Here is a 5000-nt window from a genome sequence, read left to right on the forward strand (position 1 = left end):
CAAAAACAGGCCAAAACAGCCCAAAAACGGGCCAAAACTGGCCATTTTTGGCTGCGCGAGCGAGCGGCGAGCGGCGAACAGCGAGCGAAGCGAGAGGCAGCACCGTCCCTGCTATACGAAAGCCCCATCCAGCCCTGTGCCACCCGGGGGGTTCCAGGGTGCTGAGATGGCTGACGTTTTGCTCCGCTCACGACGGTCACCGCACCACGCAAGAACAGGCCAAAAACTGGCCAAAACAGCCCAAAAACGGGCCAAAACTGGCCATTTTTGGCTGCGCGAGCGAGCGGCGAGCGGCGAACAGCGAGCGAAGCGAGAGGCAGCACCGTCCCTGCTATACGAAAGCCCCATCCAGCCCTGTGCCACCCGGGGGGTTCCAGGGTGCTGAGATGGCTGACGTTTTGCTCCGCTCTCGACGGTCACCGCGCAATGCAAGAACAGGCCAAAAACTGGCCAAAACGGCCCAAAAACGGGCCAAAACTGGCCATTTTTGGCTGCGCGAGCGGCGAGCGGCGGACAGCGAGCGAAGCGAGAGGCAGCACCGTCCCTGCTATACGAAAGCCCCATCCAGCCCTGTGCCACCCGGGGGGTTCCAGGGTGCTGAGATGGCTGACGTTTTGCTCCGCTCTCGACGGTCACCGCGCAATGCAAGAACAGGCCAAAAACTGGCCAAAACGGCCCAAAAACGGGCCAAAACTGGCCATTTTTGGCTGCGCGAGCGAGCGGCGAGCGGCGGACAGCGAGCGAAGCGAGAGGCAGCACCGTCCCTGCTATACGAAAGCCCCATCCAGCCCTGTGCCACCCGGGGGGTTCCAGGGTGCTGAGATGGCTGACGTTTTGCTCCGCTCTCGACGGTCACCGCGCAATGCAAGAACAGGCCAAAAACTGGCCAAAACGGCCCAAAAACGGGCCAAAACTGGCCATTTTTGGCTGCACGAGCGAGCGGCGAGCGGCGGACAGCGAGCGAAGCGAGAGGCAGCACCGTCCCTGCTATACGAAAGCCCCATCCAGCCCTGTGCCACCCGGGGGGTTCCAGGGTGCTGAGATGGCTGACGTTTTGCTCCGCTCTCGACGGTCACCGCGCAATGCAAGAACAGGCCAAAAACTGGCCAAAACGGCCCAAAAACGGGCCAAAACTGGCCATTTTTGGCTGCACGAGCGAGCGGCGAGCGGCGGACAGCGAGCGAAGCGAGAGGCAGCACCGTCCCTGCTATACGAAAGCCCCATCCAGCCCTGTGCCACCCGGGGGGTTCCAGGGTGCTGAGATGGCTGACGTTTTGCTCCGCTCTCGACGGTCACCGCGCAATGCAAGAACAGGCCAAAAACTGGCCAAAACGGCCCAAAAACGGGCCAAAACTGGCCATTTTTGGCTGCACGAGCGAGCGGCGAGCGGCGGACAGCGAGCGAAGCGAGAGGCAGCACCGTCCCTGCTATACGAAAGCCCCATCCAGCCCTGTGCCACCCGGGGGGTTCCAGGGTGCTGAGATGGCTGACGTTTTGCTCCGCTCTCGACGGTCACCGCGCAATGCAAGAACAGGCCAAAAACTGGCCAAAACGGCCCAAAAACGGGCCAAAACTGGCCATTTTTGGCTGCGCGAGCGAGCGGCGAGCGGCGGACAGCGAGCGAAGCGAGAGGCAGCACCGTCCCTGCTATACGAAAGCCCCATCCAGCCCTGTGCCACCCGGGGGGTTCCAGGGTGCTGAGATGGCTGACGTTTTGCTCCGCTCTCGACGGTCACCGCGCAATGCAAGAACAGGCCAAAAACTGGCCAAAACGGCCCAAAAACGGGCCAAAACTGGCCATTTTTGGCTGCACGAGCGAGCGGCGAGCGGCGGACAGCGAGCGAAGCGAGAGGCAGCACCGTCCCTGCTATACGAAAGCCCCATCCAGCCCTGTGCCACCCGGGGGGTTCCAGGGTGCTGAGATGGCTGACGTTTTGCTCCGCTCTCGACGGTCACCGCGCAATGCAAGAACAGGCCAAAAACTGGCCAAAACGGCCCAAAAACGGGCCAAAACTGGCCATTTTTGGCTGCACGAGCGAGCGGCGAGCGGCGGACAGCGAGCGAAGCGAGAGGCAGCACCGTCCCTGCTATACGAAAGCCCCATCCAGCCCTGTGCCACCCGGGGGGTTCCAGGGTGCTGAGATGGCTGACGTTTTGCTCCGCTCTCGACGGTCACCGCGCAATGCAAGAACAGGCCAAAAACTGGCCAAAACGGCCCAAAAACGGGCCAAAACTGGCCATTTTTGGCTGCACGAGCGAGCGGCGAGCGGCGGACAGCGAGCGAAGCGAGAGGCAGCACCGTCCCTGCTATACGAAAGCCCCATCCAGCCCTGTGCCACCCGGGGGGTTCCAGGGTGCTGAGATGGCTGACGTTTTGCTCCGCTCTCGACGGTCACCGCGCAATGCAAGAACAGGCCAAAAACTGGCCAAAACGGCCCAAAAACGGGCCAAAACTGGCCATTTTTGGCTGCGCGAGCGAGCGGCGAGCGGCGGACAGCGAGCGAAGCGAGAGGCAGCACCGTCCCTGCTATACGAAAGCCCCATCCAGCCCTGTGCCACCCGGGGGGTTCCAGGGTGCTGAGATGGCTGACGTTTTGCTCCGCTCTCGACGGTCACCGCGCAATGCAAGAACAGGCCAAAAACTGGCCAAAACGGCCCAAAAACGGGCCAAAACTGGCCATTTTTGGCTGCACGAGCGAGCGGCGAGCGGCGGACAGCGAGCGAAGCGAGAGGCAGCACCGTCCCTGCTATACGAAAGCCCCATCCAGCCCTGTGCCACCCGGGGGGTTCCAGGGTGCTGAGATGGCTGACGTTTTGCTCCGCTCTCGACGGTCACCGCGCAATGCAAGAACAGGCCAAAAACTGGCCAAAACGGCCCAAAAACGGGCCAAAACTGGCCATTTTTGGCTGCACGAGCGAGCGGCGAGCGGCGGACAGCGAGCGAAGCGAGAGGCAGCACCGTCCCTGCTATACGAAAGCCCCATCCAGCCCTGTGCCACCCGGGGGGTTCCAGGGTGCTGAGATGGCTGACGTTTTGCTCCGCTCTCGACGGTCACCGCGCAATGCAAGAACAGGCCAAAAACTGGCCAAAACGGCCCAAAAACGGGCCAAAACTGGCCATTTTTGGCTGCACGAGCGAGCGGCGAGCGGCGGACAGCGAGCGAAGCGAGAGGCAGCACCGTCCCTGCTATACGAAAGCCCCATCCAGCCCTGTGCCACCCGGGGGGTTCCAGGGTGCTGAGATGGCTGACGTTTTGCTCCGCTCTCGACGGTCACCGCGCAATGCAAGAACAGGCCAAAAACTGGCCAAAACGGCCCAAAAACGGGCCAAAACTGGCCATTTTTGGCTGCACGAGCGAGCGGCGAGCGGCGGACAGCGAGCGAAGCGAGAGGCAGCACCGTCCCTGCTATACGAAAGCCCCATCCAGCCCTGTGCCACCCGGGGGGTTCCAGGGTGCTGAGATGGCTGACGTTTTGCTCCGCTCTCGACGGTCACCGCGCAATGCAAGAACAGGCCAAAAACTGGCCAAAACGGCCCAAAAACGGGCCAAAACTGGCCATTTTTGGCTGCACGAGCGAGCGGCGAGCGGCGGACAGCGAGCGAAGCGAGAGGCAGCACCGTCCCTGCTATACGAAAGCCCCATCCAGCCCTGTGCCACCCGGGGGGTTCCAGGGTGCTGAGATGGCTGACGTTTTGCTCCGCTCTCGACGGTCACCGCGCAATGCAAGAACAGGCCAAAAACTGGCCAAAACGGCCCAAAAACGGGCCAAAACTGGCCATTTTTGGCTGCACGAGCGAGCGGCGAGCGGCGGACAGCGAGCGAAGCGAGAGGCAGCACCGTCCCTGCTATACGAAAGCCCCATCCAGCCCTGTGCCACCCGGGGGGTTCCAGGGTGCTGAGATGGCTGACGTTTTGCTCCGCTCTCGACGGTCACCGCGCAATGCAAGAACAGGCCAAAAACTGGCCAAAACGGCCCAAAAACGGGCCAAAACTGGCCATTTTTGGCTGCACGAGCGAGCGGCGAGCGGCGGACAGCGAGCGAAGCGAGAGGCAGCACCGTCCCTGCTATACGAAAGCCCCATCCAGCCCTGTGCCACCCGGGGGGTTCCAGGGTGCTGAGATGGCTGACGTTTTGCTCCGCTCTCGACGGTCACCGCGCAATGCAAGAACAGGCCAAAAACTGGCCAAAACGGCCCAAAAACGGGCCAAAACTGGCCATTTTTGGCTGCACGAGCGAGCGGCGAGCGGCGGACAGCGAGCGAAGCGAGAGGCAGCACCGTCCCTGCTATACGAAAGCCCCATCCAGCCCTGTGCCACCCGGGGGGTTCCAGGGTGCTGAGATGGCTGACGTTTTGCTCCGCTCTCGACGGTCACCGCGCAATGCAAGAACAGGCCAAAAACTGGCCAAAACGGCCCAAAAACGGGCCAAAACTGGCCATTTTTGGCTGCGCGAGCGAGCGGCGAGCGGCGGACAGCGAGCGAAGCGAGAGGCAGCACCGTCCCTGCTATATACGAAAGCCCCATCCAGCCCTGTGCCACCCGGGGGGTTCCAGGGTGCTGAGATGGCTGACGTTTTGCTCCGCTCACGACGGTCACCGCACCACGCAAGAACGGACCATAAACAGGCCAAAACAGCCCAAAAACGGGCCAAAACTGGTCATTTTTGGCTGCGCGAGCGAGCGGCGAGCGGCGAACAGCGAGCGAAGCGTGAGGCAGCACCGTCCCTGCTATACGAAAGCCCCATCCAGCCCTGTGCCACCCGGGGGGTTCCAGGGTGCTGAGATGGCTGACGTTTTGCTCCGCTCACGACGGTCACCGCGCCATGCAAGAACGGACCAAAAACAGGCCAAAACAGCCCAAAAACGGGCCAAAACTGGCCATTTTTGGCTGAGCGAGCGAGCGGTGAGCGGCGAACAGCGAGCGAAGCGAGAGGCAGCACCGTCCCTGCTATACGAAAGCCCCATCCAGCCCTGTGCCACCCGGGGGGTTCCAGGGTGC

Source organism: Musa acuminata, unplaced genomic scaffold (assembly GCF_036884655.1).
Source record: "Musa acuminata AAA Group cultivar baxijiao unplaced genomic scaffold, Cavendish_Baxijiao_AAA HiC_scaffold_835, whole genome shotgun sequence".
In the NCBI taxonomy this organism is placed as follows: domain Eukaryota; kingdom Viridiplantae; phylum Streptophyta; class Magnoliopsida; order Zingiberales; family Musaceae; genus Musa; species Musa acuminata.